The sequence below is a fragment of the Gastrolobium bilobum genome, unplaced genomic scaffold, assembly GCF_033153095.1.
Source record: "Gastrolobium bilobum isolate Gb01-03AN ecotype WA unplaced genomic scaffold, APGP_CSIRO_Gbil_v1 utg45992, whole genome shotgun sequence".
NCBI lineage: Eukaryota > Viridiplantae > Streptophyta > Magnoliopsida > Fabales > Fabaceae > Gastrolobium > Gastrolobium bilobum.
This window is the reverse complement of record NW_026899912.1, coordinates 22,605-38,630: the sequence shown is the minus strand read 5'-3', so window position 1 is coordinate 38,630 and position 16,026 is coordinate 22,605.

Sequence of the window (16,026 nt, the reverse complement as noted above, 5' to 3'; positions counted from 1 at the left end):
GGACACGAAAGCTTACCTTGCAAGCTAACTCCAAAAGCCAAGAGTCCACAGCTCAAAGTCCAAACACAGCAGATTCACAATCTGTTATATGGACCAATACTATATCAATAATAATGCAACACAAGCATATAACTTAAAGACAACGCCTCTCCTTACGTTTTACGTCTTAAGGCTCCATACCAAGCCATAAGTCCTTAATCACAACGATTCTGACTTAGTTCATTAATTACAGAAGTTCAACTTCATCAATCTAGGGTCCACAAACCCCCAATAGTCTACTGTACACACAGCACAGCTACTGTTCTACGAAATCCCAGAATATCCGGATATTCCTCGGGACCATCCGGATATCCAGAATCCCATATCCGGATATCTAATATCCGGATGTCCAAATCCCATATCCGGATATCCAATATCCGGATATTGTTCGGGAACGTATCCGGATATTTCACGACAGAATGCAGAAACTGCATTTCGTGAAGATATCCTTCCAAGGTTGGGTTTTTACCGATTTAAAGCACCTAAACATGCATTTCTTGGTGTGTTCAACATTACTCAACAACAAGTTATCATCTTTAAGCCTTAACATGCATCAAACTTTCATTTTTAAGTTCAAAGACTCAAGACCAAGGGTGACAAGGCTTACCAAAGTCAATCAGCCAACAAGAGGCGGTCTTGGAGCTCAAAAGGTCACTCCAAGGTTCTGTCTCTCTCTGCACACGAAAATGGTGCACAAAGGTGGTTCTTTTACACAACAAGGAAGCTCCTTGAAGCTTCAAAACACCTAAGGAAAGCTCCCTCCTTCCCAAAACGTGAAAACAACAAGCTCACCCTCTCAAGACAGAAGCCAAACTCAGAATGAAGTCTCTTTCTCACTCACAAGGATTGTTCACACTCACCCAATGTGTTTACAAGAAAAAAAGTGAAGAATCAAGGAAGAAAAGGCCTTGAACCTCAAGAAAAGGAAGGAGAAAACCCGAAGGCTGTGTTTCTGGTCAGCCACCAACACAACTCATGTAGCATAATCTGGTATCTAGGGCAATGTGCCCTTAATAAGAGTATTTATAGCCCAAACGCACTTAAACACACAGTATTAACTTTAATTGCTACGCTTAGCATTTTAATCCCAAACTTTGGATTATGAAACTACATAATTTTCTAAGATTTAACATATTTTTCTTATAATTTTCTGAGCACCTTTCCGGTACGCGCTTTTCCAAGCCAGTACCGGTTTCTAGCACCAGTTCTCATTATCTGGACTTGAAACTCGTTTTAAAAGTCCTACATATTATTCTAGTAATTATCATGCACTTACATTAATTTTTCGGGATACTTTTTCGGTACGCATTTATACTGACTAGCAGAACCGTTATCTGCACTTTTCTTCCGAAAAGCGACTCTCAGCATTATTACTCACTTACTATAATTATTAAAGCCTCATAATAATTATTAGGGTCAATTATGGAATCATTTCCTAATTTTGCATAATTAATTAATTAAATACCTTAATTAACGGTGCGGGTTCTTACAGGTAGCAATACTTCCTCCCATTTCTGTATAAAGCTTTGTTTGGTGATCTCATGATATTGCAGCACTTAAGAAAAATGAAGTGGTGAAGATGTGAATGTCTGCAATCACATTAATGGCCTATTGGTCGATATAGTAACGTGAAAAGCAGCCAAGATCATATCAGCTTCAAAGGCTATCGATCGACATTGAAAAGTCATCTCGTAATATTTGTTAGAGCCAAATTAATGAAGAGTAGTGGGACGACCTGCTAAGATTTGGCAGATCCGTGCAAATACAAAATCATGATATGTAAACCAACAAAGTTAATGGTGGAGCCCATCCATCCATTTTGCAACAGAAATAAAAGTATTGCATATAGCAACTTTATTAGAAGAAAATGCAGCTCAACGAGTTCAATTGGCACTTGAAGGACCCAGTCCGAACTGGAGGATGAGATAAGTGAACCACTTCTCACCTCTCTTGAGTTATTTCTATAATATTTATTTTATATCTTCAACCTTGAGGATGAGATAAATGAAACACTTCTCATCTCTCTTGAATGGAATGCATACTATCCTTTCAATTTTGTTGACATTTCTCTCTTGTCAATTGATATGCTCTTTTGGAAGTGAATAAGAGATTGGAAATCAACATAAGCAATTCACTTGGCAGCAACAGTGCTATCATCACGTGATAACAAAGTAAATTCATGTATTCCAATTGACCAAGTACGAGGCTATCCACTACTCGGTTAAAGCTCGAACAACTCGGTTAATGCCATGAGCACAAGCCACATTCCGGCTCAAGTTCACAGTTCGTGAACTCTTGCGTCGAGATCAATTCTTTTTCTGATCTTATATGTCGTCAATTCTTACATGATGTGAAATTTCCATAAGCATTGATATGCGAAATGTATAATTTTGAAAGTTGGTCAACATTGTTATGCATGTATATGTCGACAGAAGCAGGTCGACAAATATTTAGAATATTATCATGACATAGGAGCATGGAGCGTTATGATAGATGCTCAATCAAATCTGATACGGTCAACTAATATTAATTATTGATTGATGCTGATCAATTATTAATTGTTGATTGCAATTATTATCAGATTACACCTGGATAATTACTGATTGTTAATTGAAGCAAAATTATTGCTAATTGCCTACTTAATGCTTTATTATGTTGCATTTATTTTTGCAAAGAATAATCAAACATGTGGTGTAGAGATCCCTTTTAAAAAAGGGAAGGAGATCCAGATCCACTTAAAATAAGGAAGGAAATCCATCTAGATGAATGCAAGGCTTGGGCGAAAGAAGCCAAGCTGAAAGAAGAGCCGAGGCACGAGAAGCCGAGCTCGAGAAAAAAGGACAATATTGCCTCCGCCATGGATTGAGAAGAGAGCCAACTCCAATTAAAAGACCACGGCAAATGAAGACGGGTTCAGATAAAATGACACCGCAAAAGAAGTGGGGCCCAAATTAAAAAGGCATACAAGAAGAGGCAGCGATGCAATTCAAAGAGACAAAATGTGTCTCCTTAAATATAAGGCTTCGACAAAAGAAGCCAAGTCAGAATGAATATCCGCCCTCCGGGATAGAAATGGTTTATTAAATGGAGCAATTCCATCAAAAAAGCTGAAGACGGATATGGCGAGATCCAATCCGCGATAAAGTTGAAGAAGAAAAAGAAATAAAGCAACTCAACCATAGAGCCAAGCTCAAATACTCAAAACATAAATTGAGAAACAAACCGACCAAGGGCCCCGGCATCTGCAAAGCCAACCAACTAGCACTCAAACAGATGTGACGGCTAGCAAATATAAAGTTGGCCAACAGAAAATTATAGGCCAGGTGAACAAAAACTTGCACCAACGGTCAGATAGTCAACATCTGAATTTTTATCAGCATATTTGAAATATTGATTTTTGATAATGATATGAGCACACTTACAATTAATGGGCGAAGCCCATTTGCAAGTGTATTATCTCCATAATCACAGGACATCTAAAGGAAATTCAGGCAGTCAACATGCCTCATGTATAAAGGATCATAAAGTGATGATCCAACAAATTCATTCCTCCTTGAGATGTTCTAGCAAAGAAACAACAACAGGGCCATAGCCCTCAATAATTAAGCAAACTGGCCATGTAACCGAGTTCCAAGAGCTTCAGACACTAAATTCAGAGATCAAAGCGTTCCGATCACTGCATTGGGATCCGAAATAAAGACGAAAGATAGGATTGGAGAGATGTGATATTGGCGAAAAGATCACACCCCAATCTGAAATATAAATATGAAGACGGATTGCAATCCTTACGACATGATTGCACTTAAATTCGAGATAAAAACCGGCCATCCGGGATATAAATGATTAATTAAACGAAAGATCCGAGATGCAAATCGGAGGTAAAATGGACATGGATATGGCAAGATCCAATCCAATCCAAATTGAAGGCGGATATGGCGAGATCCAATCCGGGATAGAAATAAATATCTGAGGTACAAATCGGAGATTAAATGAAGACGGATATGGCGAGATCCAATTCGAGATAGAAATAAATATCCGAGGTACAAATCGGAGATTAAATGAAGACGGATATGGCGAGATCCAATTCGAGATTGAAATAAATCTAGAATATAAATTGGAAGACAGATCCAATCCGGGTTCAAATATACGAATAATGCAAGCATGCAAAATCAAGCCTGGTTCGGGGAAAGCGGGAGGACGCTTCCGTAATCCAAATTGAACTAAGATTCAAGAAGGCAGATTGAAGCGACACTAATGAAGTCATCATAATGCCTTTGAAATTGAAACCCACGCAAGAAGCCGAGTTAAATATTATGAAACCACGGTATACAAATCCGGGTTAAAGTAAATCGAAGGAACAAGTAGATACCTTCGTAAATATGGATCCTTGTGTTTATGATGCATCAAACATAAATCTGAGATACAAGCGCAATTTTTCATGCCGACTCTGATCAAGTCGAAATGCTCCGTACTAAGGTCGAAAGATCCAAGTGAGACATGTGACAATACTGCCTTTACCTTGGATAGTACCGGGTTACGAAATCCAGGTCATGATTGAAGACGACAAATGATCATCTTCATTAATGCTGACTTAACAAAACGTTAAGTTAAAACAAACATGCGTCACAGAGAGTGACAAAAAGCGAAATCTGTATAATGCTTTGACCTCGTCCAGGTCAATATACCGGAACTCGTAAAATGCACGAGTTGCGAAAATAAGAATTTATTCGAGTTGTAGAAATAACCCGTCTCGGATGAGGAGCAACTCGAGTAAGGTTTGATATTCTTAGAAAATTGACTAAGTTACAAACCTAGATAACAAGGATACAAGCTTGTTATCACAATCAAGAGAATGCTAAGTCCTTAGAAGTATTTCACAAATACTTCAGGCAACTCTGAAATCTGATAAACCTTGAATACTTAGAAAAGTATGTCTAAGTTATTAGGGAGGCATAAAACTCAAAGATACGAGTATAAAGGAAAAATCATCCAAAGGCATGAAATGGATGAAAAGCCTAAGAACTGGATAAGAGGCATCCCAGTCCATAAATCAGCGGGAGTCTCACCCTGTTCCATCTAAACGTCACGACAATGCAAGCCGGACTCAAAAAGGTGAATTATTCTGATCAAGTCAAAATCTGTGAAAGACACGATCTGCACAACCGGGTTGAAACAAAAGACGATATCACAACGAGATTATGACAAAGTCGAGCTCAAATAAATAAAGTTACACTAGATAAAACTGGGCTAATTACAGCAAGGAGAAATTCAACTCTGCAAACGAAACATGCAAAGAATCAGGAGCAGAGCCCGACAATATCAGTTAAAAGGGGCTCAAAGATCCCCAAATCAGAAAAAAGAAATTTCAAAGGCAAAGTCGGTATTCCGACATACACAGCTTGGATTAAAGTAATACAGCCCGACAATCTAGATTTCCCGACTGCCGGACTGGGGGCAAGTACAAGAATGCAACCAAAATTAAAAGAGAAAAGTAGCAATCCTCATACTTCAAAGATCTCGGTAAGACAATCAAAAAGACTGGTCAACTAGTCTAAGCTACATACCTCGGCCAAAAAGTTTGAGGGAGGAATGTTGAAATAGCATACACGGTACCCGGCTCATGAAGCCCGGCACCGAAGAAAGAACGAAGTAAGAAAAAAATAAATCTGAAACACGGATCGACAAGAATCCATGGGTTCAGAACATAGATCAATGAATCAATAAAATTTCGGGAAAAAGGTCAAAGGGAAAAACTTTCCTACTTCTAATAGAGACCTTGGTCACGGAAGTTTGACCAACAAGATTAAGGTTCTGCAGACTTCGCTTTGGACACCCAAAATACCGGGTAGGAAAACAAAGGAGGATGTCTGAAGTAAGAATTCAACATGACAAGATATTTGAAGCCATACATCACAAAACAAAGGCTAAACAAGGCTCAGACCATGAACATGGCCGACTTCTAGGCACTGAGAATAAAATATTCACAAAATGCGATCAAGAGCAATGCACAACAACCCAACTATACTCATCAGATATGCACCCCGAACACCAGACTACCGAATTTGGAGAGATGTGGTCCTAGAAAAAGGATCACACCCCAATCCGGGACAAAGTGAAGACGAAACTGGAGAGATGAAATCCTGGAAAAAAGGATTGCACCCCAATCCGCGATTAAATGAAGACAGTTTTTGAGAGATGAGATCCTGGAAAAAGGATCGCACCCCAATCTGTGATTACTGACAAGAAAGTTGGTAAGGAAAACTGAAAACTCACATTCGGGATCCAAGAAATGGACACCTAGACACAACGATGTTAAGCCAAGTTACAAGAATGATGTGCTTGGGGGCAACTCTCCAGTTAAACTCCAACAACTCAAGCTCATTCATCACCCGGTTATATGGAATGCACGCAGTATCTTGCCGGGTTCATGCTCAACCCGCTGAGATAAGGGGCAACGATGTACCATTCCCCGTCCCAAAAATTCAAAGCCTAGAACGCATGTGAAAGTTAAAATAAGCCAAAGTAAAAAAATGACACTCTGGCAAAAAGTCGAGTTAAATATTGTAACACCCTCCCTTGTATGCATCCAAGAGAGTCGTTTGCTAAGCGGATTAGAGACTTAACGTTAGCGTGTGAAATTCTCTTTATGAAAAATTTTTTAATTTAATTATCAACAAGAAAAGCTTGCTTCAAAACTGACTTGGAGAAATAAAACGGCTAGAAAATTCAAAAGAAAACTTTCGCTGCGAAACTCTGAATTTTTCCCGAAAACGCTCTGTCTTGAAAATATTATAAAAATCCGAGTACAAAAATTTACAAAAATATTCTTTGCTACTAAGAAACTAGACATCTGGGGCTTTACGTACATATAAAATAATAGTGATTTGAAGTTCGTTTGACCCTCGAAACATAACTCGCAAAATAAAAGATAAAACAGTGAAAATATCACAAACGTCCTGGCTGGTAAAATTTATAATAAATCGAGCTTTCAGAATTTCTTTGAAAGGTTTATGTAAAATGAAACTAGACACTTGGGGCTACGCGTGCATATAAATTATAGGAAAAACGGAGGTCGGTAGCCCCAGAACGACAACTTGCAAAGTGCTCGCAAGAACTGTTCAAAAACTCCGAAGTTAAATACATCAGAAATTGGTTTGACACTTTAATTTTCAGAATCACCTAAGTTCAGACGTTATAAAAATACCATATCACAACTCATTCCAAGACAGAATTCACATCATGAAATACCATCCTTACAAGGCTACATCAAAGCTGAATACACATTATACGTCCTACAGAACATCATTTAAACAGTAGGATATCCAAACAGTAAAACTCAATCAGATCATTTCCATGCAGTCACGTCATCAAATACATCTTCACATGCTTCTAAATTCTCCTGCAATTTATAAAAATTGAGCCCCCGAAGGGGTGAGAAAAATCCCAGTAGTGTGGCAATAAAACCAAATACAACAGTATTAACTAGGCACAAAATCATAAATAGTCACTTCAAACATTTAATCCTTTTCATCATATATCATAACGCGTATATAACGCCATTTTTCCTTTACGCTCATAGCACCGTCGTGCGCGTAGCATCACAGTGGAAATTCCATGCATGGCACCATCATTTGGGGAATTCCACTGTGGCCTATGCGGACTGACGCCAACTGTCCCAGTACCCCGATATCAAGGGATGCCTATATGATGCGTGCTCATACACATGATCCTGGATATAACTATTCTACATTTCAAAGCCTACATGAATCTATTGTATACATGCCATGAAATGCGGTCACACACCAAATAGAAAAATGCATCATGATGTAAAAATGCATGCACATATCGTATCATCCTTTCATATTCTTACCATTGGCTCATCATCATCATAACATACATAGAACAAATGTGAGCAACACATCACAATTTCATACACTAGCCAATAGTCACATAAGGTAATACCGCCTACACATACCTGTTACGTTTACAACATTCTAAACAGACGTATCACCATTTCAGTCCACTTTCTTAGGAGTTCGCAGACCTAAGCAAACATATAACAAATCAGAATTTTATTTCACATTATCTCTATATGTTATATAAGGTTTCCAATCTCCTAATCCTTGTTTCACCATCGGTTTCATGGTTCTTAACATAAATTACATCCTGACTTAAGGTTGCACTATCATATTTCTCAAGTGACATAATCCAAAGTTTCCTTTACAAGCAGATTTGATTTTTAGCCTTAAATAGTGTGTCCTTGATTTTTATTTACATATATTACTCCTCTAAGCTTAAGGATACACAAAAGAGGCTTTTTATACATGCTGACCAATAAATTTAAAACATGTAAGGCTGCAAAAATATTATTTTATTCTAATTAAAAGAGACGGTCCAATAATTTAAAGGCTATATCCAAAATTACATACGCCCACCGATTCAGTTTTATTAAGGTCCTCAATTAGATGCTTCCATTTCTAAGGTCTTGGCTGAATTACCAGGTTCTCTTCCCAATTTAATTTTCTGACTTAATACTAATCTTTCCACTCACTAACAGATACAAAATTCCAAGTTTTCATATAAGTACATGGCTTTTTCATTTTTCTTAACACTACCCACAACCCGTGGCATGATCACAATAATTTGTTAGCATTCTGCCTTCCCAAGTATAACACATGTAACACTTCATTAATTTTTCTAATCCATAAAACAGTTCAACGAGATTAAATGGGCTCATTCCAATATCATAATATTCAGCCTTGGATTTAAAGGCCTCTACTCCTAAGGTGCGCTAGAAGGTCTCAAAAGCATGTTGTATATATAATTTTAATGCGTGAACAACCTAATTAATTCTTGTTAATTATAGCAATTAACAACTTCCTAGAGTTGATACAGGTTCAGTTGTGAATATTACCAAAGGCTTATAGTTTTTCTTCAACACAACACGTTTTGCAATCATAAGAGTGTGCTATTAAGACCTCACCCATGCTGCTCATATACAAGTTAACACCTGCAAAGCCTAATGAGAGTTTCCAATCCAAGGACAGTTCGGCAGTATTAAGAGACTATTTTCTAAATCCCCAAACCAGATTTTTGGTGTGTGTGTGCGCTCTATATTCTAAGGTGGTCCAAGGGCAAAGGCAAGGAAATAGAATGATAAAACAGAATCCTTCTAAGCTTACATGCATAAAAATGGCGGCTGTTGCACTGAGCAGAAGCAAGGGAATGCAATTGACAAAAACAAAATTTTAATCTTCCAAGTCATATATGCAGCGGCTGACCAAGACAAAATGAAGGGAATAAAGCAAAATAAAGACATATCTATATCTTACATGCAAGGGGCCGAAACAGAGAAAGGAAGGGGAGGCTTGGGACTCGATTTGCTTTCTTGGCTGCATCCAAGGATCATCCCCTCGAGTGAAGGGCAAACACTTCACTCTCCACTGTCCCAAAACGTAGGAACCAGCTGCATGCAGATGGGATGCGCGACTCACTCAAGGCAGAACCACACTCCAACAAGAGAAAAACAACTTAATCAGAAATCGGTCCAAATATGAACGAGCAAGGAGGCAACGAAATCCTACCTCACCTCCTTGATTGAAGAGATGCGGCCGAATAAGTGAAAGAAGAGAAGAATGTGCTTGAGAGCTTTTGTTATCCTCCAATGGTGCTCACGGTTTCAAGAGACAGGTGAACGGAAGAGATGTAAAATCAGTCTTTGTGTTCTTCCTCTAGGTGGCATACGGTTTTGAAGGAAATGGGGCTGAGTTTGGTCCAGGAAGGAAATGGTAATGCTCAGCCTTTGGATCAAATAATCTAAACGCATAATGAGGGAATGGAAGCTGTGTTTTCTTCAACAAAAATCAAGGATGGCAGCAGCTGACTTATGTCTTCCACAAGTCACGGCGCACGAGAGAGGGGGTAAGGTAGATGAGGATTGCTTCTCTACCAATCGGATAGCAGGCATGCTAATTTCACTTGTTAATTACAAATAATGCTTGATGTGGATAAGTTGTATTCTGATTGCAATGACCAGTAACCCAAGTGGTTTTGTTCCTAATCAGCGCACAAGTGGCACAAATGGAAAGGCTTCCTTCTAATTGGTTGCATGGGGTGGCAACTCAGGTTTGTTTGGGATACTAACACAAGAAATCTAAATTCTTTTCTCCACACCTTGCGCAAGACAAGAGGAAAATGGATGGAGGTTGCCAAGTGTTTCCCTTTGGCCAATCAAGATTAAGCATGCAGATTTTATTTGAGGATAAACTAAGGATCATGTAGAGAAAAATACAAGGTTGCCCTAAACCTTCCTTGAAACCATTTGGGCTGTGGCCCATGGGGAACTTGGTCCTAATAATTTATGTAAACTCTATTGTTTCATGAAGCCACTAAGTTGAAATTTTGAGTTTTCGTAAGGGTTCCTAAAATATTCTTACACTATATTTATTCGACCTTTAATCCATGACATGCGTTCCCATCCTTCATGACAAAATTAAATAACTTCTTAAGGTCACCTATCTTATGTAATATAATATTAATTATTATTTCTCGTTCCCACTAGTTAGTAACTAGAGTTTCTACACCTATAGTAATTAAACTTACACTATCTCTTTTTAACTATTATTTTGAATTCTACAAATGTACATGTATTCACTTAAAATTTCCAGAAGGATAATTTTTTCTAATTTAAATTAAGTCCACTCTAATATATATAATATAATATTCTGATTCGATAAGCTTTCAAGTTCCTATAAGCATTCTTATCAACTTCCTGATTGTATGGGATGTTACACTCTCCCAACCACAATTTGAAGTTAAATCTGAATAAATAAAGTAACAATGCAAGAAGTTGGGCTCACAGCGAAAGCCTCGGAAGGAGAAGCCGAGTTCGATGTTGAAAGGAGGCAAACACTGCCTCACTAAAGCACCACCTCAGCCAAAAAAGGTTGAGGGAGAAATACAGAAAAAAAAAACATATTCAATAATCGGTTCTCCAAAACTGGATGAACAAATGCAGAGATTACTGCTATTACATGCAAGTATACGACAACTCTTATCCGGGTTATGCGAAGGATGCTTGGGGGCAACTCGCCAGTTGGATCCCAACTACTCAAGCACATTCGTTACCCAATTACACATGCAGAATATCTTGCGGGGTTTATGTATAACCCGTCCACATAATTGACAAGGGAAAATCATTCCCGGATTCCAGAAGAAAGCTACAAGCTCAGGACGTGTGCGTATGGAATGATGCTTGGGGCAACTCGCCAGTTGGATCCCAACCACTAAAGCTCATCCCAAACTCGATATAGGAATACATGAAATATTTTCCATGGTTTATAATCAACCCGCCGAGATAAGGGGAAATGAGGACCCCGGTTTAAAAGCCTGAGATGTGAGGAACATATATGCAAAAAGTTTACAAAAACTCAAGCGCTCTCAGCTCAGCAGAAAACCTGAAGAAAAAGGCGAGACAATTCACCCCGGCAGCCTGGACAACCAAACTACCAGGCTGGGGGGCAACTGTTATGGACCTGACAAAGGCCCACATTCTAGAAGGCCCAAATAGGGCTAACAGCTAAGAGAGAATTAAGAAAATATTCCTTAATTATACTAATCCTACTACGACAGCAATGAATTAACAATTGGATCCACAATACTCCTAAGAGGCCTAAAAGCCCACTTCTGCCAGGTAACCCATCTATAAATAAGGGGTTAAACCAATAAGGTACACACACTCTAAACCCTCTCTATTAGCTTGTCACTGTGCACACACCCCACGCCTTGACTATGTCGTTATATTATAGTGCACATTGATCCGCTTATCTTTAGGGTACCTCTCCTATAGGTACCTGAGGAAGGGCAAACAGATCCTACATTAACATACCAATCTCTGATTGGACATTCACGATCTATCAGATCGTAACAGAAATGTTCCAATATTTGACTTGGAAGTGATAGTAAAGAAGCTCTTCTCTGTATAGAGTCTCAATCTGATCTGTGTGGCTTTACATCTTTGATTAGTAGAATCAAAAAAACTGCTCAGTTTTTTGATCATCTTTATTTGGAGTTTATTCCTAGGGAATTTAATAATTGTGCAGATAGATTATCCAAGTTAAGTTTCAATTTCAAGGGTGAAGAGTTGATGTTTTTTTCCTCTTCCCCTGTTAGCATTTTGCCTTACTGGATTGCTTTTAGTTCTAAATTGCTAATGGAGCATGTGACTTTTGACATGCATCATCTTTCTCTGTAGTTCTTCTAGGCATGGACCTCCATTTTTAACAAAAAAATAAAATAAAAAAGCCTCTGAAACTCGTGTTTCTCATCTAACTTCTCAAAATTTTCAGAATCCGTTAGTATATTTTCCCATGTGCTTTTTTAAATTTTCGGTATATATAGTTGTACTAAGTTTTACAGGCTTTTTCACCCTTATAACCATTTATTATTAATTAATTACCAATTTGACCTTGATTATAAACTATTTCAAAAATTTAACCCCCTCAAAAAACATAACACCAATCTGCTCCTGTTTGACCGTTGACCACCAAGCCTACCCGGGTACACCCCTCCCTACCCGGGTAGACAAAATTTTTCAAAAAATACCCGGGTAGGGAGGGGTGTACCCGGGTATTGTTCTTCGCACTGAAAAATTGCTTGAAGTATTTACCCGGGTAAGGAGGGGTGTACCCGGGTACAATCAACTTATCACACCACTTATATTTCAAGAATGTTCACCCAAGTTCCATGATAGAAGAACGAAGCACAAAAACAGAGGTTATAGGGTATACCATAGAAGGCACCAAAAAATGGAAGTCACTAGCCAAGATCAAGGTAAAATAGGAAGAAACCCTCGTTTTTCTTCTATTCTCACCACAACTTCTCGAACTTTGATCTTCTACTAAGCAGACAATGCATCCTTTTATTGCTTTCACGAATTTTGTTCAAGGAAAGAAAGCTATTAAGAACGATGTGTAGACCAGTGGGTTTACTCAAAAGAACTTGAAGTCTCTAGAATATTTTTTTGGAATGGCGTAAAACTCTCAAGAATTGTTTCACTCGGTCACGGTATTTGCTCGCAAAAAATATACCGAGATGATGATTCTTGAAGAACTCTTAGGTTTGTTTGATGACCTCTTTGTCTCATCGTGGTGCCATTGAAGATGTGGTGGAATTGTTTGGTTTAATGGTCGATGAAGGTCTTATGCCAGATGAAGTAACCTTATCCACCACACTTAAGGCATTGTCGGTATCTGCTTCATCAAGCTTCACGAGCTCCCAATTACCCGGGTACACCCCACCTTACCCGGGTAAATAATTCAAGCAATTTCTCAGTACGAAGTAGGGCCGGCAAAATGGGTTGAGCCCGCCGGGCTGGCCCGCCCCGCCTGCCAAATGGGGCGGGCTGGGTTGAGTCTTTCAACCCACCAGCCCGCCAAACCCGCCCCGCCAAACCCGCCAGCCCATATGGGTCAGCCCGCCACGGGGCGGGCTAGCCCGCCAAGTCATTTTTTTTTTTTTTTTAGGTTACCCAATTGTTATGTAGCTCCGTATCTTAGATTTCTCTGCTTGCAAGTGGCTTTTTTGAATTGTTGTGGACTGCTCATACAACACTTTGTTACTTGTTTTGTTATTCTATTTTATCCTGATATGATTTTATTTTTTTATTATTATTTTTGGATTGAAAGATGCATATTTATATGCAGATTATTAAACACTGATCTTCTTGGTTTCATAAGCACATTAGGATTTTATACAGATTTTTGTATGCTTTTATGCAGATTTTTTTATGTGATTTTATGCAGAATTTAATTTTTTGTATTTTATTTTTATATTTTTTTTATTTTAGGCGGGCTGGCCCGTAGCCCGCCAGCCCACTCATAAAACGGGCCGGGTTACTCAATTCAACCCATTTTATCAAAACGGGCCGGGGCGGGCCAGCCCATTTTGGGCGGGCTAGTGGCGGGCCGGGGCGGGCTGGCCCATATTGCCAGCCCTAGTACGAAGAACAATACCCGGGTACACCCCTCCCTACCCGGGTAGATAGAAATTTTCAAAAAATACCCGGGTAGAAAGGGGTGTACCCGGGTAAGCTTGGTGGTCAACGGTCAAACAGGGGCAGATTGGTGTTATGTTTTTTGAGGAGGTTAAATTTTTGAAATAGTTTATAATCAAGGTCAAATCGGTAATTAATTAATAATAAAGGGTTATAAGGGTCAAAAAGCCAAGTTTTTACAACTTGTATTCATTAGTGTTCACCATGAAGATTTTATGTTTTGGATTTTTGGCTGCTCTTGTGAGGCATGGAAGCATTTCCAATCATACACCACTACAGGTGGGTGGTGATTAAAAACATATCCTACAAACAGAATAGAATATCATTTGCTTTGAATCAAGAATTCAATTTGTGAAAATTTGAATGGGTAAGTGGGTAACTTCTGGAACATGCTCTTTGCCTGAAGTATAAAACATCCAATCGCCATTTCTGAACAAGGATTTCATCCGTAGTCCTCCTCCTCTTGTGAAAAGGTTTCTGACTTTATGTGCAACAATTCTTTCTGTTCCAGGCCCAGCTGCATTGTCGCTGTCTTAAATTTTTTTAATGGTCAACAGTATACAGCATAAGTTGCCGAACAGAAGTGATTATTTGACATAGAAAGCATGAATTAATTCATAAAGTTGCCATACGTACCATCCAAGTAGAGAAATAGCTGTAAGAAACTATAAAAGAAAAAGAGAAATAGCACCAAGTGAACTAGAAAGTAGTAGTACCTTAGCGGTACTTGTCATGTTATTTTGTGTGCCCAAATAAGGTTTGTTTTACGAGTAGGGATATTCTTATTACCAAAATTTTTTACTATCAATTCATTACCTATCTAATTACCATTAGATTAACATTTTCTCTTTTTTCAAATTTTTTTTAGCATTCTCTCTCTTTGATTCAATGGTGATTAGATAGGTAGTAAGTTAGTAGTAACAAATTTTGGTAGTAAGAATATCCTCTCTCTTGATTTACATATAAAAAGAAAAAAGAAAAACAACAAAGTTATTTCTACACCAAAACAAACTAGAACGCTCATTCTTGAGTGTGGAATCTCTTTACATATATTCTTTTACTTTATCAAACACATAGCTTTTCGTTGAAAACCAACCACCCATCTTTTTCATGTTTAATACTTTCAATTCATTTTTTACTTCATTTTTTTTGCTAGATTTTTCTCTCTATTAATTACAAATAACATGTGCTCAAATAATTTACTATATTTATTTTGTATTTATCTGCTAATTTATTATTTATCAGCTTAATTAAATATCAATGTTATACAGATAAGATTTTGCAGGTATTAATCGCATCAAGTGTTCGATATTATCAAACAATTCATCGTTTTTTTTTTAGAACACAAGATATCCATCTTTATTATCATTGATCCATCTTTGTATGGTTATGATTTTCCACATGACATAGTCATATGAATTTTCAGAGGAACCAGATCCAAATGGAGGTGGATCCTCCTATGTGCAAAAAAACATAATATGGTCATGTGAGAAGATCACAACCATACAAAGGTAAATCAACGGTTACGATTTCGTAACTACCTATTTTAACATTTTTTTTCTCTCCTCCTTTGTTAACATTGATCCAGTATGGTTATGATTCCCACATGACATGGTCATGTGAATTTGGAAATAGATCCTCTTATGTGCAAAAAAACATGTTATGGTCATATGAGAAGAGCACAACTATACAAAGGTAAACCAACAGTTACGATTTCGTAACTACCTATTCTAACATTTTTTTTCTCTCCTCCTGTATTACTATTGATCCACCTTTGTATGGTTATGATTTTCCACATGACAAGATCATGTGAATTTTCACATAAGAGGATTCAGATCCAATTAAAATACATTCTCTTGAGTTGAAAGTGGCTTAATTTCTTAAAACCATTTTTTCATAAAATTTTCATGTCATTCTGAATTTCCTTCTTTTAT